This window comes from Pseudophryne corroboree, chromosome 3 (assembly GCF_028390025.1).
Source record: "Pseudophryne corroboree isolate aPseCor3 chromosome 3, aPseCor3.hap2, whole genome shotgun sequence".
Classification (NCBI taxonomy): domain Eukaryota; kingdom Metazoa; phylum Chordata; class Amphibia; order Anura; family Myobatrachidae; genus Pseudophryne; species Pseudophryne corroboree.
Genome location: NC_086446.1, coordinates 94,077,851 through 94,103,549, shown reverse-complemented (window position 1 = coordinate 94,103,549; position 25,699 = coordinate 94,077,851). Strand labels below are relative to the sequence as shown.

Genomic DNA, 25,699 nt, shown 5'->3' with positions numbered 1-25,699 from the left:
CAAGGAAAGAATACTACAGAGAAATGGGAAGTATTAAAATCACTGCTAATTAATAATACTCAAATTTATTCCCACCAGCAGCAAAAAAGGGAAAAAAATCCAAAACCAATGTGGTTTAACAAAAATATAAAGGAATTAATGGACAAAATAAGATGAGCATTTAAAAAATACAAATCTAAGGGGGATGCGGAGTCATTTCAGCACTATAAGGACTGTAACAAAATATGCAAAAAAGGAATAAGAGCGGCTAAAGTAGAAACTGAAAAACTAGTAGCAAAGGAAAGCAAAGCAAATACCAAAATATTTTTTTAAGTACATCAACAGCAAGAGACTAAAGGAGGAGAGTATAGGCCCTTTAAAGGACAAGAGGGGAGTCTTAATCAAAAATGATAATGACATAGCAAACAAACTAAACAAGTTTTTTCAACGGTATTTACCAGAGAGGACCAAATGCTAGGTCTAACACAAAATCTCAACAAAGATAATGTCCCATTGCTAAATGCTTATTTATGTGAGCAGGTAGTCTGTGACTGATCAAAAAAGTTAAAGATTTATAAGTCACCTGGTCCCAATGGAATTCACCCGAGGGTTCTTATGGAGCTGTATGCTGAACTAGCAAGACCTCTATTTTTGCTGTTCATGGATTCGGTTAAATCGGGTATGGTTCCCAAAGACTGGCATATAGCGGAGGTAGTGCCAAAATTCAAAAAGGGGAGCAAAGCTGAACTAGGTATTTATAGACCAGTTAGTCTTTCATCTATAGTGGGGAAAGAATTGGAAAGTATTCTAAGAGACAGTATTAAAAAAGTTTCTTGAAGCAAATAAGGTCATTAAAAGGAATCAACATGGATTTGTGAAGGACAGATCATGTCAGACCAACTTACTTGGATTTTATGAAACAGTAAGTGCGAACCTTCATCAGGGTAAGTAGGTGGATGTAATCTTTTTAGACATTGCCAAAGCTTTCGATACTGTACCACACATGCGTCTTATCTATAAGCTACAAGAAATAGGGCTAGGGAGCACAATATGCACTTGGGTCAGTAATTGGTTAGATAATAGGGAGCAGCGCGTTGTGGTCAATGGATCATTTTCAAATTGGACTAAAGTACTAAGTGGTGTTCCACAAGGGTATGTTCTTGGACCACTTTTGTTCAACATTTTCATGAACGACCTAACAGTAGGTCTAAAGAGCATGGTATCAGTTTTCACAGAATATACCAAATTGTGTAAGATTATAAATACGGAGGGGGATGCTGAGTCTCTTCAGAATGACTTAACTAAACTGGAAGCATGGGCAGCAAAATGGAGAATGAGATTCAACACAGACAAGTGTAAGGTAATGTACTGTGGGGGCAAGACCAAAAAGAACACCTACATACTAAATGGGGTAATATTACCCCATTCTGTACTGGAAAAAGACTTAGGGGTTCACAGATAAATTAAGCAGCAGTACCCAAAATAGGAGTGCAGCAAAGAAGGCTAATAAGATTAGCATGTTTAAAACAGGGAATAGATGCAAGGGACGAGAGTATTATACTCCCATTATATAAATCACTAGTAAGGCCACATCTTGAATACTGTGTGCAATTTTGGGCACCATATTACAAAAAAAGATATCCTGGAGCTAGAAAAGGTTCAGAGACGGGCGACAAAACTAATCAAGGGCATGGGGATGCTGGAATATGAGGAAAGGCTTGCAATGCTAGGCATGTTTACATTGGATAAGAGGAATCATGATCAACATCTACAAATATATAAGGGGTCAATACACAGAGCTTGGGAGGGACCTGTTTTCTATAAAATTAGCACAGAGGACACATGGTCACTCGCTTAGGGTAGAGAAGAGGAGTTTCCGCACATTGAGGCGGAAAGGTTTTTTCACAGTATGGACAATACATGTTTGGAATTCCCTGTCTGAGAGATTAGTAATGGTGGACTCAAGTCAACACCTTTAAGAATGGGTTAGATAAATTCCTATTTGATAAAGATATTCAGGGTTATGGTGTGTAGGCACACATTATAGTTAATATAACTTGTCCTAACATAAAAATAAACTAGTCCTATAATAAGACAGCATAGGAGACCACAAATAGGTTGAACTCGATGGACAAATGTCTTTTTTCAACCTTAGTTACTATGTATGTTACTATGTAAGGTGCTTCAGAATGATAGCAGCTTCAAGATAGTACAGGATGGTCAGTTTTTCTTCATCTGTAAGCTGCTGATCTGTTTTAGCCTTCTGAATGGATTCAAGAAATCCAGGCTCTACCACCACCAGCAGTTGACGACACTCTTCCGGTGTCTTTATTTTATTCAACAGCAACTCCTTCCATGTTCCATCCTACTCCTCCGTTCAGTCTTCTGCTTCACTATCTGTATCATGTGTAGGACCTATTATCTGTGGTGTGTTTCTCAGACCCACTTTGCAGAGCACCTGCTCTCTGTGAGGGTTTCTCCTTCACAAAAACACCACATTTCCTCCAAAAAGTGCACCACCACATCCGTTTCCACAGAGGTGAAATGTTTTAAGGCAAGGTCATCATTACTCAATACGCTAAAATTCTCAACAAACTTCTTCATGCTGGCGTAAGCTTCTTCCACCCAAAGACAGATTTGCCTGCGATCTGCCTTCTTCTGGCACACTTGTTGCAGATGGTCAGATAAGTGTGTGCTGAGTGTTTCACAGAATTTGTACACCAGTGGGGTTCTGTAAGCATTATGGCCCATATTCTCCATGATGAAATAAGTAGATGGGATATACTCCAGCAAATAGCAAATGCAGTCAGCAGCTGAGATAGGTTTTAGTGCCAGGCCAGGACAAGACTGGTTGGATATCAGCCCTGTGGACACATTTCAGGAAATCTGGTTTTGCCACTTCTAGCAGCTGTCTACAATCCTGTTACTGCAAGAGATCTTTTGTCAATCTACTGTACCTGCAGATCATGTGATGTTAAATGTTCATTCAATGATCTAAGTAAAATGAAAACTCATGGAAGAATGTAACATACATTACACGTATTCGTTCATACTGCACATTGCAACTGTACGATAGACTCAACATATTATACATGTAAAAATGAAGGCTGCTTGGCAGAGCAGCACCGAGACATCTTTACTGATGGTCCAAAGGAAGAGGTAATTGATCTTTTTAAAGAATGAATCAAAGGCATCGTACAGGGTCTTAAGTGATCTGCTGCAGGTTGGTGGATGTCAGATTGTACTGTATAAACCTGTGCAGACTCTTCTTATAATTAGCCACTGTCTGGTGTGTAAATATGGTGAAGGCATGGAGAATGAACTGATATATTTCAATGCTTTTTTGTGTCTCAACCAATTTACACATATATTCAAGCTGGGTGACCAGTCTTGTGCCAAGACCGGTATTCTGTAATGTCATTTCCCTTTAATGTCGATCTGCTGTGAAGTTGGTATGTGACAGATATTTCGCGATGAGACTCTTCTGAACATGGTTTGTGCAGGAACCCTTGTCTGGAAATTTCCTGTAGAATAAAAAGTCTATTTTGCTATGTAGTAATGTATAATTTCTTATCAAGAGCCTCCATTTGCATCTTTTTCTGTGTCTTCCACCACTTATTATAGCAATAACAGCCACCTTTGGAACCATATATGCATTTTAGCAGGTTCTGGAAGTCCTTGTTCTTATGTGTCTCTATAGAGTGACTGTCTTGTAGTCCATCCCTGTTTGAAAACAGAACCAGGATGTATAATGTATATACTAAAGATACAGTGACTTAGATCATATCACGGGTGTCCGTTTAAATTTAGAAAGTATATTGAAATATGGGAAATGTTAACTAGTATGAATGTATGACATGACCAATATGTTGCTTATCCCAGATTTACTTACCTCCAATGTTTTGCTTTTCCCAATCATGAAATTGAATAGATATACTGTAGATCTATGTTACACACTAGTCATCTTCACTCACTTTTAGTAATCTTGAACTTTAGTTTATCCAGGTCTAATTGGTCAGGTTCTTGTCTGGTTTGTGCAGTATGAGTTTTGGACACTGGCAGAGATGTTTCCAGTTTATGAATTAACAGTATGTTTTACATATAAAAGGGTTTTGTAGATTAGATTTTACAATGACCCCATCTAATGGAGTTCTTGGTCCAGGTGGAGGGGATATTTCAATAGGAATGTTGAAAATCTGTTTTTTTCTTAGGTTGTTAGCATAAGGATAAGTTCTGTGCTTACCTGTATTCTTATGTGTGCTGTATGTACAGCACTGCAAACAATTTGTGGCACCTAATAAATAAAATGTAGTAACAAACAGTACTTAGTCATATTGGCAACCACTCCAGGTCTTTGAAGATGTTTTAGGATAAGCCAAGCCTCAAGACAGTAGAGAATGCACACCTTATCTTTGTCCGACAGTTTTTCACCAACATCAGCCCGGTGGACGCAATTCAGGAATGAAGGGGAGGCCTGAGATGGATAAGAAAGTGGAAAACGATAGGATAGTGGGTGTCCCTTGTGGCTCACATTATACTAGAAGAGCTATATCAGAAAAATAGAAACATTTGATACACACCAGTTCCTCTTACTTTTTTACATGCAAGTCCTCTTTACTCACTTTTGGTAATCTTGAACTTTAGATTCTCCAGGTCTAATTGGTCAGGTTCTTGTCTGGTTTGTGCAGTAAGATTTTAAGACACTGGCAGAGATGTTTCCAGTTTATGAATTAACAGTATCTTTATATATAAAAATGGTTTTGTAGATCAGCTTTTACAGTGACCCCATCTAATGGGGTTCTCGGTCCAGGTGTAGTGGATATTTCAATTGGAATGTTGAAAATCTGTTTATTTCTTCGTTTGTTAGTAGAAGTTCTGTGCTTACCTGTATTCTTATGTGTGCTATATGTACAGCACTGCAAACCATTTGTGGCACCTAATAAATACAATGTAGTAATAAAAAGTACTTGCAGTCATATTGGCAAACACTCCAGGTATTTGGAGGTGTTTTAGGATATGCAAAGCCTCAAGATAGTATAGAATGCAGACCTTATCTTTGGCCAACAGTTTTTCACCAATATCAGCCCTGTGGACGCAATTCAGAAAATCTGTTTTTGCCACTTCTAGCAGCCGACTACATTCCTGTTACTGCAACGGATTTTTTGTCAATCTACTGTACCTGCAGATCATATGATGATAAAGGTTAATTCAATGATCTAAGTAACAAGAAAACTCAAGGAAGAACATAGCATACATTACACGTATGCGTTCATACTGCATATTGCAACTGTACGATAGACTCGACATAGTATACATGTAAAAAGTAAGGCTGCTTGACAGAGCAGCACCGAGTCATCTTTACTGATGGTCCGAAGGAAGAGGTAATTTATTTTTTGAAAGAATGAGTCAAAGGCATCATACAGGGCCTTATTATTCTGCTGCAGGTTGGTGGATGTCAGATTGTACTATGTTTACTTGTGCAGACTCTTCTTATAATTAGCCACTGTCTGGTGTGCCTGTCAGATTGCTTTAAGTTTCTTAAAGTAATTGGTTTTTCCATGTCAAGTACATAATCCAAGAATACTTTTGTACTATCCATGTAGTATAAGTATCTGGATAGGAGTGGACCTATCAGAAAGGAGGAAACACGAGGACTTAATGTTAGGTCTTCTTCTTGATTTTCTTCTTTCCTCATGATTAATATTTCTTAACTGCTGTAGCTTTCAATTGGCCGATATGTCAATTATGTTGAAGCTGATCGCATAAAAAAATTGGTTAATGTACTTTATTTGCTATACTTACTGATATGATTAACTCCTTTCTTCCGCTGATCCATCCATTCCTTTCTACAGTCATGTCAATGCAATGGTCTTATGCATTTTCAGTTTGTGTTTGGTCCCCATTTAAGGTCAAGGGATATTTTTGACCCTAGGAATTTAAAGGAATCGACCCGCGGTACCATGCAGTCGGCAATCACGAGGGGGGGCAAGGCAACAGGTTTCCTTCTGAAGTCCACTATTATCTCTACCATTTTGAGGGGTTTTAGGTCCAGGTTATTCCTGCCAAACTACTGTTAGCCGGTCAACCTCATGTCTGTATGCATTCATCCCCATCCTAAATTAGACCAATGATGGTGGTGTCACCTTGAACTGCTTTCTTGTGTCTCCACCGATTTACACATATAGCCAAGCTGGGTGACCAGTCTTGAGCCAAGACATATTCAGTAATGTCTTTTCCCTATAATGTCGATCTGCTGTCAAGTTGGTATGTGCCAAATATTTGGTGAAGAGACTCTTCTGAACAGGGTTTGTGCAGTAAGAGTTTCATATGTGTTTGCAAATTACCACTTTTGGTTTAAAAAAATACTGTAAGACACTGTAAACTTCTTTACCTAATCACTCACTTTTTGAATATGGACACTGGCAAAGATGTTTCCAGTTTCTGATGACTTAACAGTATCTTTATACATAAATGGTCTTGTAGATCAGGTTTTATAGTGACCCCATTTAATGGGGTTCTCGGTCCAGGTTGAGGGGATATTTCAATAGGAATGTTGAAAATATATGTTTCTTGGGGAATTTGTGGTACTTCATCTTCACACTCATCCCTTGTCCTTTTTCTTCTTACTGCTACAATCTCTCTGTAAAAGCAAAGAGAATGTTTATATGTAGCAGTAGTAATGTAGAAGTGTCCCTATCAGAAAGTAGAACACACAAGGGCTTAATGTTAGGTTTTTTCTTGATTTTCTTCTTTCCTCATGATTAATATTTCTTGATTTCTGTGGCTTCCAATTGGCTGATATGTCGCACATTCTCGATATGTTTTGTGTCCATCCCCGAAGTTCAACATATCGGTCAACATGGCTTTGCTCTGGAACCCTTGTCTGGAAATTTCCTGTAGAGCAAATAGTCTATTGCTATGTAATAATGTAGAATTTCTTACCAATGATAACCTCTATTCGCATTTCTCTGTGTCTTCCGCCACTTATCAAAGCAATAATGACCACCTTTAGGAAGTTGCAGGCACTCTAAGTGATGGAGGCTCTCGGTCCAGGTGGAGGGGATATTTCAAAAGGAATGTCGAAAATATCTGTGTTTCTTGTGGATTTTGTGGTACTTCATCACATCTTCATACTCTCTCATTTGATACACACTAGTTACTCTTCCTTTTTAAGTCCTAAGTAGCAACTTGCTGTGAAGTTTTGTGGTTTTCTCCTTCAATTATAGCAGCCTTAAACACTTCATCCCCTACTTTGCACTGATAGTGTGTTCTGTGAAGCTACTCAGTCACCAGCGATAATAAAAGGTCAAAACTTAGAGTTCTCCTGTAGTGAGGAGACACAGCATCAGATCACCTGCATCACATTGGCTAGCTGCATGGCCCATGGAGTTGTGCAAGCCAGCCTCCACAGATCCAACAAACCCTGGCTTCATAACTCCCCCAAAAAGGTGGCAGCATGCCTCCATTTCAGGAAAATTTCAGCCTGCTGCTCACTCACCAGTGCCCCCCAGTCACTGCTCCTGGCCGCTGGAGCTTTATGCGCTAGGCCAGGCAGTGTCTCTTTAGCTCAGGCTCCTGGAGATAGCTTCCTGCTTCCTTGTGATATTCCAGACATGCTCGATTGTATTGATTGTACTTTGTGATGTTTACCTATATCTATTTTTCTGTTTGTGGAAATTATTATCCCATTGTTTGTCAAATGTATAACGTGATAAATTAAATAAAAAACTAATACAAAAATGTAAACAGATCTTTTCTTTAAGCTTTAATAAAGTTGTTAACTTTTTGTTATAAGTTGTCACTTAGCTAGATGGCATGCAAGAGTCTCTAACCAGACAAATCACTCCAACTAAGAATGGCCATGCACCACCACCCACAGAATAGAGAGCCATTGATCTGTAAATCCTCTCCATGTCTGGGCTGGGTGAGGCTTCCCATGTTGAGTCACATTAAGCCACAGGCTCCACTCCTGGTGGTGCCCTTCCATCAATTCCTTTAAGTTTCAGCTTTCCAACCATACTCCCCCGGAACCCAAAAAAACTTTGCTTACCCTAAAATACCTCCAAATACCTGGAGTGGTTGCCAATATGACTGTAAGTACTGTTTATTTTTACTACATTTAATTTATTAGGTGCCACAAATGGATTGCAGTGCCATACATACAGCACACATAAGAATACAGGGAAGCACAGAACTTATCCATATACTCACTCCCCAAGAAATAAACCAATATTTTCAACATTCCTATTAAAATATCCCCTCCACCTATCATCATAAATAAAAATCTAGACTTGAGGCCTTAATGTTATTTGAAATAGGGGGTTGCTTATCAAAGTATTCTGGTCAAACCACTGGGGCTATAGATCCAAAAATGTAAGGGTACACTCCCATTCATATGCCCATGCAACCTGCAACATTTGGGGGCCCATTATCTTCAGGGGCTCAAGCTGGATCAACATATAGATTTATGCATTTTACCATGCAGTTCATCCATGTAGTGGTCATTTGAAATGGTCGTCTGGTCTAACCATTGGGGCTAGTTATCCACAAATTGATGGTTACATTTATATTGATTTGGTTATGCAACCTGCAAAACGTGAAGCCCCGGGGAACCCTGGTGCCCAAACTGCAGCATGTGGAATTTTCCAACTTTATATTGCTTTGGGGATCGACAGTTGATGATTACCCTGAGGGCCCAGGGGCCCCAAAATATGCAGACATCTACCATATGACCCTAGGGGCTCCTGAAAATATGGGGTCCCTGGCATTAAAGAACTGCCCAGGGGACCCGATCATCCTACATAAAAATCCAGACATTAGGCCTTAATGTTATTTGAAATAGGGGGTTGCTTTTAAAATTCTTCTGGTCCAACCACTGGGGCTATAGATCAAAAAAATGTAAGGGTACACTCCCATGCATATGCCCATGCAACCTTATAAGTTTGGGGGCCCATTATCTTCAAGGGCCCAAGCTGGATCAACATATATATCTATTCATTTTACCATGCAGTTCATCCAAGTAGTGGTTATTTAATATTGTCTTCTGGTCAAACCATTGGTGCTAGTCATCCACAAATTGAAGGATACACTCATTGATTTGCTAATGCAACCTGCAAAACATGGGTCCCTGGGGCCCAAACTGTAGCATGCGGAAAAATACAACTATGCATAACTTTGGGGATCGACAGCTGATGATTACCATGAGGGCCCAGGGGCCCTAAAATATGCAGACATCATCTACCATATGACCCAGAGGGCTCCTGAAAATATGGGGTCCCTGGCATTAAAGAACTGCCCAGGTGACCCTATCATCCAACATAAAAATCTAGACATGAGGCCTTAATGTTATTTGAAATAGGGGGTTGCTTATCAAAGTCTTCTGATCCAACCACTGGGGCTATTGATCCATACATTTAAGGGTACACTCCCATTCATATGTCCATACAACCTGCAGTATTTGGGGGCCCATTATCTTCAGGGGCCCAAACTGGAACAACATATATATCTATGCTTTTTATTATGATATTCATCCAAATAGTGGTTATTTAAAATGGTCTTCAGCTCAAACCATTGGGGCTAGTGATCCACAAATTGAAGGGTACACTCATTTTGATTTGTTAATAAATTTTGCAGGTTGTATAGGCATATGAATGGGAGTGTACCCTCTAGACCCAGTGCTAGGACCATTGACCATTTTTTCCACCAATGTTTTGCTAACTTGTATATGTGCGGAGCAATTTTAAACCACAAACTTTTGATAATGAGAAGCCCTTGTTGCCAGTGGTTTCTGGTCAATTTGGTGTTTGGGGTCCGACATGACTGTAATGTGTTCACCAAAACTGGTGAATTTATTGTGTGAGAATCCTTTTCAGATGTATTATCAGAATGCAGTGTCTCCATGTAATATCCCTGGGACACCAAATCTTGCAGATTGCACTGACAAGTTATTATGAGAGTACCCTTCAAGTTTTGGATCCTTAGCAATAATGGTCGGTCCAGGAACCCGTGTTAAACAACACTATTTTTTCCCCCAATTATTTGCTAACTTGTATATGGGCGGAGCCTAATTGTTTGTGAATATCAATTTTAAAGCACAAACTTTTGATAATGAAAGCCCTTGTTGCCAGTGTTTTCTGGTCAATTTGGTGTTTGGGGTCCGACATGATTGTAAAGTGTTCGCCAAAACTGGTGGATTTTTTTTGTGAAAATCCTTTTTGAGATGTATTATCAAAATACAGTCTCTCTATATAATATATTTTATTTTAAATTATTGTGTATTTTCGAAAGCCTTACCTGTTGGTCTCTAAAATGCAATCTTTTTAACCACTTAACCAGCATGGTTAGATCTCATGCGACTGCGCCGTCCCACTCTGTCTCCCCGGTTTTGATGAGGAGATCAATTCTTTCCGATGTGCATAAAATAATGTTTAAATATTTAGAAAAATACTTTTTAAACTTTATTAAATAAAATAAATGTTAAAAAAACATTGTTATTGACCGTTTTGAAGGGAAAAATCGTCTGTTAAGATGTTTTAAAGAATTTGGTTAGCTGTTCCCCAAAAAATTCGCCATAAGTGCTTACAACCTTGGCTTTATGTACTAGGAACCTTAGTTATGCAACTTTATGGCTAAAAACAATTAATTTCTCAAACCTTCTAAGCATGCTCTTATACCACTGTGCCTTCAAGCTTCCAGTGACAATTTGAAAATAAATACAACAGTGTTATTAAAACAAATGCACCACATTTGTCGCTCCCTGGCAAATATGATTTTGACTTTCGGTGGCTTTCGAGGTCATGCGCAGTCAAAATAGGTCAATGGAAGCTTAACGCAAAACAGATGGCAGAAAATAATGAACATTTCGAATAAACATCTACACCCTCGTTTTGCCATTTCACTGATTTTTTTTTGGCTGTCTTTGGCCGAGTGCCCACCGTGCGTTGTGAAAAGGGAATTTTTTTTAAACCTTATTCCACATGAACCGCCATGCCGAAAAGCCGAAAATTACCTGCATCCAGGGTTTCTATATCTTAAAATAGCAAAAACGGAAAGACTGCCAGGCCGCCGCTTTTGGTGAATAATTTGTGATTCACCTTAAAAAGAGGTTCTATGCAAATAAATGTGGCTCGTTTGAAAGATGTGACCAAAATACACTTGTTGACCCAAAAAGAATTTTATTTTTGACACGAGTGCAGCCATTAAGAAAAAGTTGTATAGTATATTCTTTGTTACTTAAACCTGAATAGTGTCCCACAGATAGCATACGGTATACACCCAATGTCTTGCACTGTGTAAGAATGTTGCTGTAAACATCGCAGTATAGAGAGTAAAACGGAGGTTATACTTTTATTTTCATATCTCTGAAAATGGTTTATAGTTAGTGCATTGATTGCAAACCAGTTACTCAGTAATGCCAGGTGATAGACATGTCCTAAGTCCAGGACGGGGATCACAGGTGATAATACATGTCATATACTCTAGTACGCTAGTACAACAAATTCCAGAGTGGTAAAACTTAGAAAAATGTTAAAGGTCAGATTTTAAGACTCCACACAAGTAATGTAACCTCCCCATTAAAAATTAATGGAATTGTCTAAATAATTCACATATATTTTAGTAGAGAACAGTAAATGAACATTTCACAGTAAGCCACGATATTAGATATCAGTGGAGAATTTTCTATTAGGCACGTGCCTTTCCCATTACAGTTGTGCCCAGGGGCACCCTTATCCCTATATCTGCCGCTGGATAATGTGCTTTATCTACCAGGAACAGAGGGACTGGGTCATAGCTCATAAGAATAAAAACTTCTTTAAGAGTTTTTAAATAGACACAAAGATTTAACTACAGTATATTGTTACTATGTCATACAACACAACATGATAATTCCCACAACTTTATCTAGACTAAAAAAGAATCTAGGGGCTTTCACATGTTTAACAGGTATTAATTAATAAAGTTATGCGGTGGATACAGGAACCTACCACCCAGCAGGGGCGGCAATGCATATAACAATTGATGCATGTTAGAATTTTTAATCTTTCAGAAAAAGGTCTTAAACAGTAAAGCACTAAAGGGGATACTGTTGAGATGATAGTTGTAGTGTTATTTTGAAATGACTAAAATAAAAATAGTTATTAGTTTATATTTAAAAAAAAAAAAAAGAGAAATGGATAAAGTAGTAAATTATTATTCTAATCCAGCCTGCGAAAACTATATTTACAAAAATACATAGATTAGAAAAACATGTGTGTAAAGCAGGCTGACAGATGTGCGCCCAATAAGCCTGACGGGGGTTAGACATGGAGGCTGAGATTGTAGGGGAGGGTGTAGGTGCTGGGTTACTGTTGGTTTGGTCTATTGGTAATGGACATTTGGGTGGTTTTATAAAGTACAGTAGCTTTGTGGGTTTTTTGCTGTTTGATTTTCCCCCTCCTTATTCCCTATTGGATTTTATTGGGTTGTTATGACTGGGTTGTTTTGGTGCAACAGCTGGGTTTAACCCTCCTTCATAGTAAAGGCTGGCAGTTGCCATCCAGGGATCAGCTTCATCACATTTCCAGGTGGGACACAGTTTGTATGATATGATATTAATAAGTGCCTGAAATCCTGATAATAGGCACCTGGGGTGTTCTGTTGCTTCCCCCCTTTTAGCCCCCTTTTCCCTCCAATGCATGCAATAGTTGAATAGGTCCCAAATAGGCAGGGCTGCTCCTTCCCCTTTTATCCCAATGCATGTCATTGTTGCGCTCAGGGCAGGATTAAGGGCCACATATGGTGGGGTCTGAAAATGATCAAGGGCCGATTGTGAGAAGCAGAGGAGGTGTGACCATCTACACCACCTATATATCAGCCTCAATGTTTCCCTAAATACATAAAAATGGAAACATATGCCCGATTCTCACTATGCGACAGGGGCTAGGTCAGCACATAGTCATTATCGCAAGCACACTCAGTATGTTCTTGCGGTACTGACTATGTGTGATTTTGGCTAAGTGTCAATTTTGACTACCTTTTCTATAGAGATAGTCAAAATTGACTTGCCTGCACAGTCTATAATTTCTTGCGATGACGACCGCGCTATTCTTGTGATGCCAACCACGTGGGACCACGTATCATATGCATAGTTCATGCCCTTTTCTAAAAGGTTTATTTCATCCTGATTATTTCTGTATATATTCCCTATTTGGTCCATCCTGTCTACGCTGATGATAATTATTAGGTTTATATGGTTTCCTTCTGAAATTTTGAACTTTATAATTTTGAGTCTATTAGTATTAGTGCAGGTAAAGGCATTTTCAATCTCTCCAGAAAAATACTTACTCAGGATGAAATAAACCTTTTAGAAAAGGGCATGTACTATGCACCGGTAACAAAACCAAACTTGTTCCAACTCTTTGTCGATCTTAACAGATATGTACGGACTCTCAGTCGGAAACGTTATTTTGCACTAAAAGCGCTTAAAACTCAAAACATTGATGAAAATCCCATTGTATTGGATCAGGATGATGACATTGCTATAGGGATTTTGGAATCATTACAACAGGAGGGTAAGGGAGACGGAGATGCCACTGTTCCAATATATGACACAACAAAAACCTTTAAGAAAAGGTCAGACTTTTATCCACTTAATTACAAAGGACCATATGTAGAAAGTTTCTATAAATCCACTTTGGCCAGTTTCAGAAATATTTGTGATAGGTCGGAGAGAGTTGTCTATGGGGACAACCTGACCCCTGGGGAACGGAAGGCTATAAAATGCCTTCAGCAGAATAAAGAAATAATAATTAAATCTGCGGACAAGGGTGGTGGGGTGGTTATATTAAATGTTGAGGATTATTTGCATGAATGTTATAGACCATTGAATATCAATTCTTTTTATTGCAAATTAGAAACCAACCCCACCACCCAATTCCAAAGAGAATACACTGAATTGCTAGATGAAGCTCTTGCGGGGAATGCTATATCCAGGGAAACGTTCACATTTTTGTTATGTCCACACCCTGTCACAGCCACATTTTATTATTTGCCCAAAATTCATAAAACACTTATCAATCCACCAGGTCGTCCTATTATTTCGGGAGTGGGGTCTTTAACTAGTAATTTATCTTTTTTTGTAGATCACTCTTTGCAAGGTTATGTGGAAGATCTGAGATCCCATATTAAAGACACACAACACTTTTTGAATTTAATCAATAAAATTACTTGGAAAGTAATTTTTACTTAGTCACATGTGACGTTGAATCACTTTATTCAAACATTCCACATATTGGTGGTATAAAGGCAATAGATGATTATTTATTAAAAGGTGGGGTCTCGGACTCTTTGCGTAACTTTCTATTGAAATCTATTGAATTTATATTAACGCACAATTATTTTTTGTTTGATTCACATTATTATTTACAGACACAGGGTGTGGCCATAAGAGCCAGGTTTGCGCCGAGTTTCGCCAACCTATACATGGGTGCCTTTGAGGACCTACATGTGTGGGGGGGCGGACTCGGCGGGGATCTGGTTTACTATGGCCGATTTATAGATGATTTATTTTTTGTTTGGGGTGGGGATATAGTATCACTTTTAAATTTCACTGAAGGATTAAATAATAATCAATTCAGTTTAAAATTCACGTACAGTTACAGTAATACTGAGATTAGTTTTCTGGATATAGCACTCTCCGTACAAGATAGGAATTTGACAACTAAAACACATATTAAATCAGTAGATCAAAATACCTATCTTCAATTTGATAGTTCACATAAAAGAAATTGGAAGGAAAATATCCCCAGTGGTCAGTTTGTGCGCATTAGAAGAAATTGTTCATCATTGCACACTTATCAAACACAGGCAAGATCTTTGATGTTGTCCTTTGCAGAACAAGGCTATCCTCAAGAATTACTTGAGAAGTCTTTTTGTGAAGTTGAACGTATGGATAGGGCAACACTATTGGAACCAAAAAGAACAATAAAAAGAAAAAAGGAACTGGGTAAATATACTAATGAGGAGAATGATAAAAGGAGTATGTCATTTACTACACAGTACAATGGGTGTGCTCGCCAAATTGAACGTGTTATTAAGAAAAATATTTCCCTTTTAATGTTAGATGAAGTCCTTAAACCACAATTAGATCCAAAGGGAGTAACAATTTTTAGGAAGGCAGACAATCTGCGTTCCATTTTGGTACCTAGTTATTTCGAAAGATCAAAAATATTAAAATCAGAAAAAATGTGGTTACCTGAAAAACCAATAGGTTTCCACAAATGTGGCAGGTCTAGCTGTTGGTCTTGTAAAAATGCACCTAGAAAAAGCATTACGTTCACATCCTCGAACACTGGAGAAGAATTCCGGATAAAGGAATTCCTAAATTGTAACTCCACATATATTATTTACGTGATCACCTGTTTATGTGGGAAACAATATATTGGGAGGACCACACGAACCATGCATATCCGGTACATGGAACATAGACGTAATGTATCTAAAGGCGCACGGCACCCACTGTCTAGTCATATAGCACAATGCCAGAACTCTAAATTTGATAGTAGCACAATGATAGCCATTGAGCAGATTAAGAACACTATACGTGGAGGAGATCGGTTTAATCTTCTATGTAGAAGGGAAGCTTTCTGGATATATAAAATGGACACGTTGGTGCCGGGCGGCCTTAATGATATGGTGGAACTAAATGGAATTTAATGGTTTATATGTACATAAGTGTTTATGGTAATGACCACTAAATTGGTTTATTATTCACCTAAAAGGTGCAGGAGGTATTATAAGCAAAAAAGGTGGAATATTGATAACTAATTATGGGGGGTTAAATCCATGGGGAAAGGTAAATTAAAAATAATTGAGTCCTGTTGATGTTGTATGGATAAAGTATATATTTTGGGTCTTAATATGTGGAGACACTATGCAGAAATTAAATTTATAGAGGTCTAGGAATTAGGAGGAGAAATATATAACTATTAATATCAATATTAGGATTTGGCCAATAAATATTCTATACTTGTATAATATATTTGGAGTTTCGATAATGTGGATTGGTCTGATATTATGATTATTCATGAGGGATTTTGAGAATTCTGTATTGGTGATGGATGTATACATATATATGGGATATTGGCAGGTCAGGACCATATAAAGATTGGCCTCTAGATGGCATTGGTCTAGGATTATTTTGATTATAACAATACTGGTGTGTGAAATAAATAGGTATATATATATATGAAATTAAGGTTGATAATGTACAGGTTGACTATATAAGATAGTTTAGATGATTTCTTAATTGTGTATGGTTAATTTTAATAATGATGGCAATAATTATTGCCAGCAGTATTATTATCACTATTATTCTTATGTGCATTATATGCTTTTTAATTTGATGTGCTGTCTGGTCATTAAATCAGGCTGAAACCATTTGACCATGATTATATGGATTTAGATGATGTATGCACAATGGAGCTGCTATTAGAAAGCGCATTAGGTTCTACATAATGAAAAGGAGGCTTGGACGACAAACCCGCTGGCCGCACATGCCCAGTGTGTATAGTTGAAAATGAGGCTTGACCCGCGAGCGCTCTGCGCATGCGCGAACCGGCGAGCCCGGTATTTAAAGTTCCAAGGAGACAGGCAGACACATCGGACACTGATGAAGCCGCTGAAAACGGACCCTGAGGCGGAGAAACGCGTTTGTGAGGGATAACGACAGGTGCTGTGAGTTAAAAGAAAGTCTTTCACCCCCTGCAATATCGGGTGTGTGGCTCACAACCTCCACTTACCGGCCGGTGAACTGTTTTCATTCATACCCCAGTGCACAGGGGAATGAGTGTTGTTAAGTTTTGGTGACCCTCTGAATTATATGCTGCTAGCTTGTGCAGCCAGAAAGGATATAATCTATGCTGAGTGCTTTAGCTAAATGTGCTCTAATCCTGGATCAATGCAAAATGTGGGTTAACCTAATTTACTAATTCTGCTTCTATCCTTGGCAATTGGGCTGTTAATCCTTGCAGTTTTACAGGACATTATTTATTAATTTCTGCTTCATCCATTTGGGCTGAAAGAACCTTGTGTGGCTACATAACAATACTAACCCCACCATATAAGGATGATTGAAAGGCTGCTTGGATAAAGGAATGCATGCTTGCTTACTGGGGCATACTAATCCATTGTGCTAATCCCCGGGACTTTTAATACAGTGCTCTTCATCTTTTTGCATTTTATATTATAAAGTCTGGATATTTTTTGTTATCATACTATTAGGGCACTTTTATGCATGAATTAATATTAGCACAATATCAATGCTAGTATTGAATGATATGCTAACAATACAAAAGTTTTTTCAGGATAGATTTTGAATTAATTGATAATTGTATTTTATGATTAAATTTCAACTACATTAATCAGTATTTTATTAGTGTGATACTGGTCGGTATCTTTTTGTCTGTATTTATATTTTTTTGATCATCTTTGTGCATATGTATTAGAAAAAATAAGTTTAAAACCAAAGTGGGTAGCGCTGTCTCATTTTGTTTGTATATTCTTCTTTGGAGGGGCTGGGATCATCCCTCAGAATTCAGCTGCATTTACTTTGGTGAGTGACAGCGCCAGGTGCAAATCCATTTTCTTGTTCTAACTTACGATTTTGACTATATAGTCAAAATCGTAAGAAAAAAGCTCACCGTGTGTACACGCCATAAGTCTTGTACACAAACTTTTTCATAGCAGATAGCAAATATTTTTTTTAACAAACCTTAGGTCTAGTCACTAAATAAAATATAAGCAAAAATACATTTCAGTGTATTATATTCAGATATACAGGAGTAGACCAAACATTACAGTGGGGATTGAAAGTTTTGGCACCCCAGGCAAAAATTCATTTTAATGTGCAAAAAGAAGCCAAGGAAAGATCGAAAAATCTCCAAAAGGCATCAAATTACAGATTAGACATTCTTATAACATGTAAAAAAAAGTTTGATTTTATTTCCATCATTTACACTTTCAAAAGAACAGAAAACAAAAAATGGCGTCTGCAAAAGTTTGGGCACCCTGCAGAGTTAATACCTTTGCTATCTTCTTATAGCCTTCTCCTGCTTTGTGAGCGTCAACTATTATCAGGTTCAGTGTTCTACATAACTGCTTAGAGGAACCCATGGTGCTGATTGTTGGAGCAAGGTCAGATGAGTCTGGGCTTTTAAAACCTTTGAGATTGACATCACCTGGTCTTTCCAGACGATGATTGAGAACAATCCATGACACTGCCAGGTTTCAGCTGTCCAAAGGGGGCAGTACAAGGTATTAACTCTGCAGGGTGCCCAAACTTTTGTAGATACCATTTTTTGTTTTCTGTTATTTTGATAGTGTAAATGATGGAAATAAAATCAAACTTTTTTTGACATGTTATAAGAATGTCTAATATGTAATTTGATGCCTTTTGGAGATTTTTCCATCTTTCCTTGGCTTCTTTTAGCACATAAAAATGATTTTTTTGCCTGGGGTGCCCAAACTTTCAATCCCCACTGTAAATTAAAACAATTTCCAAAATACAAATACATAAATACTTTCCTTTCCTGGAAATGAAGAGCTTGCTGCTAACATTGTGCTTCAGTTTGTAACTAACAAAATGTGTCCCTTGTAGGAATGCTCACATCCCCCTAACAGAGACTAACCTATCTAGCGTAGATTACGCATGCCACACTACATTTAGGTGGAGTATAACATGTAGACAGTAGATGGCAGTATCAGCACAGAAAACACAAAACACATATCCTAGTTAGCAATGAATATAGATGCACTGACCTGTTCTAAAATCATGTGTTATTATAGTGACCTTTGGTACTAAAACTTTATATAGTGGATGTCGGATCGCACGTGTTTGCAAAAGAACACTTTTAGTTGAAAGAAATAAAACACTATGTCAAATTCTTTTCCCAATCACTAACCACATAATGATCCCCAGATATATTCCAGACAATCCGTACATCCCCCCAAATAGTTCCAACCTTCCTACATGAGAGATAATATATCAGTCACCTTTGGTACTAATAAACTTTATATAGTGGATGTCGGATCCCATGTGTTTGCAAACTAATGGGTCCTACACACTGCGCGATATTAGTGAAAGATATGAACGATCTAGTTTATTAATGAACAAGATACCATTCATATCTTTCAGTGTGGAGGCACCAGCGATGAACGATGCACGGCCCCGCACTCATTTATCACTGGTGCCCCGTCGCTTGTGCATGCAGGCCAATATGGATGATTTCATCCATATTTGCCTGCACTTCTATGGAGCCGGGTGACAGGGGGAGAGTGAAGAAACTTCACTCCCCCCCCACCGCCGGGTCGCCCGTCAAACACTATGTCAAATTCTTTGCCCAATCACTAAACACATAATGATCCCCAGATATATTCCAGACAATCCTTACATCCCCCCAAATAGCTAACCTTCCTACATGAGAGATAATATATCAGCCACCTTTGGTACTAATGAACTTTGCAAACTAACAATTTTAGTTGAAAGAAATAAAACACTGTCAAATTCTTTGCCCAATCGCTTACTTTTTAAACACATAATGATTGTGGCTTGTGTAGTGACAACAGAGGTGGGATTATTTTTTTCTCATGTATATTATTGTTTTTATCTGCATGTGTATGTGGAGTGTTCATTAGTTGCCTGGTGTGCTGCACATTCCATTGTCTATGCTGTTTCTCCTTGGAGGCACCGGACCCAGTTACATGACTTTAATCAGGATTGCAGGACCATCTAGATGTTATATATATATATATACATACACACTCTGCTCAAAAAAATAAAGGGAACACTTAAACACAATGTAACTCCAAGCCAATCACACTTCTGTGAAATCAAACTGTCCACTTAGGAAGCAACCCTGATTGACAATCAATTTCACATGTTGTTGTGCAAATGGAACAGACAACAGATGGAAATTATGGGCAATAAGCAAGACACCCCCAATAAAGGAGTTGTTCTGCAGGTGGTGACCAGACACCACTTCTCAGCTCCTATGCTTTCTGGCTGATGTTTTGGTCACTTTTGAAAGCTGGCGGTGCTTTCACTCTAATGGTAGCATGAGACGGAGTCTACAACCCACACAAGTGGCTCAGGTAGTGCAGCTCATCCAGGATGGCACATCAATGCAAGCTGTGGCAAGGAGGTTTGCTGTGTCTGTCAGCGTAGTGTCCAGAGCATGGAGGCGTTACCAGGAGACAGGCCAGTACATCAGGAGATGTGGAGGAGGCCGTAGGAGGGCAAAAACCCAGCAGCAGGACCGCTTCCTCCGCCTTTGTGCAAGGAGGAACAGGAGGAGCACTGCCAGAGCCCTTCAAAATTACCTCCAGCAAGCCATAAATGTGCATGTGTCTACTCAAACGATCAGAAACAGACTCCATGAGGGTGGTATAAGGGCCCGACGTCCACAGGTGGGGGTTGTGCTTACAGCCCAACACCGTACAGGACGTTTGGCATTTGCCAGAGAACACCAAGATTGGCAAATTCGCCACTGGTGCCCTGTGTTCTTCACAGATGAAAGCAGGTTCTCACTGAGCACGTGACAGAATCTGGAGATGCCAAGGAGAACGTTCTGCTGCCTGCAACATCCTCCAGCATGACCGGTTAAACAGTGGGTCAGTAATGGTGTGGGGTGGCATTTCTTTGGAGGGCCGCACAGCCCTCCTTGTGCTCACCAGAGGTAGCCTGACTGCCATTAGGTACCGAGATGAGATCCTCAGACCCCTTGTGAGACCATATGCTGGTGCGGTTGGCCCTGGGTTCCTCCTAATGCAAGACAATGCTAGACCTCATGTGGCTGGAGTGTGTTCCTGCAAGATGAAGGCATTGATGCTATGGACTGGCCCGCCCATTCCCCAGGCCTGAACCCAATTGAGCACATCTGGGACATCATGTCTCGCTCCACCCACCAACGCCACATTGCACCACAGACTGTCCTGGAGTTGGCGGATGCTTTAGTCCAGTTCTGGGAGGAGATCCCTCAGGAGACCATCCGCCACCTCATCAGGAGCATGCCCAGGCATTGTAGGGAGGTCATACAGGCACGTGGAGGCCACACACACTACTGAGCCTCATTTTGACTTGTTTTAAGGACATTACATCAAAGTTGGATCAGCCTGTAGTGTGTTTTTCCACTTTAATTTTGAGTGCGACTCCAAATCCAGACCTCCATGGGTTAATAAATTTGATTTCCATTGATCATTTTTGTGTGATTTTGTTGTCAGCACATTCAACTATGTAAGAACAAAGTATTTAATAAGAATATTTCATTCATTCAGATCTAGGATGTGTTGTTTTAGTGTTCCCTTTATTTTTTTGAGCAATATATATATATATATATATATATATATATATACACACATACACATACACACATACACACATATACGTTGTTAATATATGTATATTAATTGTACAAACCCATCTTTACTGTATGTTTGTTATTGTGATTAAAAAAAAATTTTTAAAAACGATATCACACTATCAATCCTCTCTTTCCTTTTGTGAACGGGAGGAAGACATTTTTTTGCTTTAAGGTATTCCTTACCATTGAAGATCCCAATATAGGAGCAGTATCCTTGAAAGGAGTGAGTTATCACTTTTATTACACATTTTTATCACAAGGGTGTCTCTTAATCTATTGCTAACATTAAAGTCATAGGTTTTTGTAGTGGCTTTTATAGCAAAACTGCACTAAGCACTTTTTTTGCACCTTTTCATTGCAAAATTTGCACATGTATCACTGGTCATGTTAAGACAAGTATACCACTATTTTTTACAAACCTCTCTCTCTGCCCACGTGACCATACTATCTCTGGATGAGGGCATCCACCTGAGGAGTGAAGGACAAGAGAAGGAGGTCGTATAAAGACAACATTTCAGGCATCATTATTTTCTAAATTTGGTGTGCACATTTATTTGTAAAGATTCACACTGAGAGACGATTCAGTATTACAGCACTGAAGGCGCAGAGATTTTACCCCTTATGAACATTTACCTTGTGACTTACCGAAATATAAGTCAATGAGAAAATCTCACTGCAGCAACTATACTTGGGAGTGCTGATTTTCACAGAACTATATTAATGTATTAATTTAGATTATGCTATTTTGGTTTTAAATATTTATAAAAACAGTAGGTAGTAGTGTTCTTTTTGCACCCCTATCACACACACACACATTATATAAATATATATATAAATATATATATATATCTGAAAAGAGTTTGTTTAGGTCGGTGCGCTTAGTCACACGTCCAATTGTTACTTTAAAGCAATGGGTCGTCAGAAAATTCTGCTGTTTTTGGTTTAGTCAGTCGTGGATACTCCGTTAATAGACACCTCCCAAGCTTCTTTGGTGGCTGCACCGTTCTTCAATAAATGACTTGGGTATGTTCAGTCATGCAATTCTGTAAAGGCAGGGGAAAAGAACAGGCGCCATATGGTGTAGTATTTAAGGATAAATGGAGTAATATATGTGTATAAAATATAAGTATATATATATCTATAGCAATACTGGATAGGGGTTCTTTAGCGACCTAAGGTGTATATAACTGAATTTATCAAAATAAATAAGTATAAAAAAATATATATTTATTTAACAATATTAGGAATAAAAAATACAGATGAATAAAAAAATTATATATATATATATATATATATATATATATATAAAATAAAAAGTCCTTTACATGAATGTGCAAAATCAGCTTCTCTAAAAACTGCTAGTTTTTGAAAATGGGTACATACTCTATGCTACATATGGTCCTCAATTAAAGTGCATATTGCTTGTGCAAAGAAAAAAGAGGTTTAAAAAAATGGAAGGTATAGCATAAATATTAAGAGTCTTAACTGATATTAGCAGGTGGTCCCTGGGGAAAGGACCAACGTGTTTAGTTGGTGGGTAGTGACATGATTCTGCAGGGCTCCTATATATACACCCCTCAATTAAGAGTTTAAAAATGACATCAGATCCTGTCTGGGCTAATGCATAATAATTAAATAATCCCTTTCAAGAAATACATATACAATACTAGATGATTATTGTGTTTCCTATGAGCAGCATTTTTACATAACATTGTGGTTCAAAAAACTGAGTTTTAATAGTAAAAACAGAGGAGTCCAGTGAGGTGCGGCACTTCCGCCACCCTTCCAGTTTCCGTAAAGTTCCTGTGCGTATGCGTGCCCGGCTTGACCTTCTTTCCACAATGCCAGGTGACGCGGTGATGACGCCTTTGTCCATTGTACCTCCGCGGTCTGTAAAGTGCTTGTGCGCATGTGGATCCGGCTTGACCTTCTTCCCACAATGCCGGGTGGCTGGCTGCACGTGTGGGTGACGCGGTGATGATGCCTTCATCCCTCCGAGGTCTGGAAATTACATCTCCAGCTTCTGTCCTATTGGCTTGTACTGTCACATGGTCTTATGTTTCAGGGACTGATGCACGGGTAAACTGCGTCACATGATTCGGAGTCTCGGCTTTATTCTGTAGTCATGGAAACGTTCTCCAATTCTCTCACATTAGCTTATTTATCTCCCGGACATGGGCACCATAAAAAATATATAAAAAAATAAAGATGTTTAGAGCATTCCAATGGTAAAGAGTCTTATATTTAAGAGAGAGTTATCTTATGTTTACGACATTTCCATACGTATATTTTGGATCTGCATTCTATATACATATACACACTTATGTATAGTGTAGATGTAATTTGTACAAAGGATCAGGTATTGGACTAAAGTGAAATATAAAAAATGATATGAATATATAAAATCATAGTATAGACATTATATATTATGTTAAAGTTAAATGTAAATAAAATTATAAAGAGAATATATATATATATATATATATATATATATATATATATATACATACCAAAGAACCTGGCACTCACTGTGGGGAATTCCAATTAAGGGCTGCGGTGCCTTCCATAAGTTCTCAATAGACCCAAATACAAATAACGGTAATGGCGGCCCTCCACAGACTTCAAGTAAATTTAAAACAGCTTGTACTTTATTGCGTCCTATTTTTTAAAATATATATATATATATATATATATATATATATATAAAATAAGCAATAATGAAAAGACCTAATTTCCTCAAATACATGAGTGATCAATTGATTCGATGTTTATATACTATATAGTGATGTACTATTTAAATATAGTATATTAAAGTGATTTTACTTGGTTACAAAGTGCTGTGTTTGTTATTAATTATTACTCTGGTTATGAAACCTTAAAGTGATGTGTCCTTTATTTTATATATATATATATATATATATATATATATACACACACACACACACACACACATATACATACACTACTTCGTGAGTGTAAAGTGCTCTAGTGCATAGTTACTAAGATTAAGAGGAAAACATTTTTTTGTGAAACGTGAATCCTAGATCATGCAATATATTCTCTATCAGTAACTTTCATGATAGGCAATCTTATTTCTTAAAGTTGCTTTTACTTTCAGTACAGTACCTGATATTCCCAATGGGTTGCCCCAGTTTGGTACTAGTCAAGCCCAACACTGCTTCGCTTCCAAGGTCGGTTGGGATTGAGCATTTCCAGTGTGGTATGACTATTTCTTTCGTACGCAACAAATGATGCCACCATGACTCAAATTCAGAACCATTTTAATAGTGCAATGCTACATGTGATATTAACAATAATATGCATGTGAAATGAAAAAGTGCAGAGGAAAATTCAGGATATTTTCAAAGTGACACCTCTACAGGAAGGGAGCGATCTCATAGTTCTCATTCAGGCCCAATGGATGCATGGTTCTTTGCTGAAATATCCAAAACATCTCTCGTTGTGATAACTTGGCTACTAGATATCCTCCTCTCTCTCCGAGTTTGACCAGTTCTATGGCCTTAAAAGTTAGTTCCTCTGGGTTTGAGTTATGTCTCTCAGTGAAGTGCCTTGAAATGGTGTGGCTATCAACTTTATTTTTGATATTGCGGATGTGCTCTTGTATTCTGAGTTTTAGTTGCCTCTTTGTCTTGCCCACATACTTTTTTCCACACGTGCATTCCAGTAAATAAATCACTGATGAGTTGTTTCAGTTTATGAAGTCCTTAAATTTTGTATTCCTTCTGATTTCCAACATCGCTGAAGCTTCTCTGATTGGGATGTAAAAACTTACAGACATTGTAACGGCCACACTTATATGATCCAATGCATTTGGGCATCATTGTAGTATCCTCTATTTTGGTTCTCAGCATGCTCGGTGCCAGTAGGTCTTTCAAATTCTTCGATTTTTTTTTTGTAAATAATTTCTGGGCGTGGCGGGAGTATTTCTTTCAGGACCGGATCCATTAAAAGAATTCCCCAGTATGTTTTAAATGATTTCCTTATTATGTCCTCGTGACGATTATATGTGGTTACAAATGCTGTAGAGTCTTTCTTTTTGTCCTTTGCCTTGTATGCAAGTAGGTCTTCTCTATTTAGGCCTTTTGTCCTTGTAATCGCTTTTTCTAAAATGTCCGATGGGTACTCTGTTTAAACCTTTCCTTGTATATTTCCAATTGTTCTTTGCATTCTTTCAGGTCGCTGCAGTTTCTTTTAAGTCTGTGAACTGTGAGTACAGTATATTGCTTTTCCATTTCCTGAGGTGATTATTTTTGAAATGGAGGTAGCTGTTCCGATCTACTTCTTTGATGAAGTTTTTGGTTTTG

The 25,699-nt window shown here is 38.2% G+C and overlaps 1 pseudogene; it reads right to left on the bottom strand.

Moving 5' to 3' along the window:
• Window positions 1-24,488: 24,488 nt before the first annotated feature.
• LOC134898529 (5S ribosomal RNA) lies at window positions 24,489-24,608 on the bottom strand (annotated as a pseudogene).
• Between the last annotated feature and the right edge of the window lie 1,091 nt (window positions 24,609-25,699).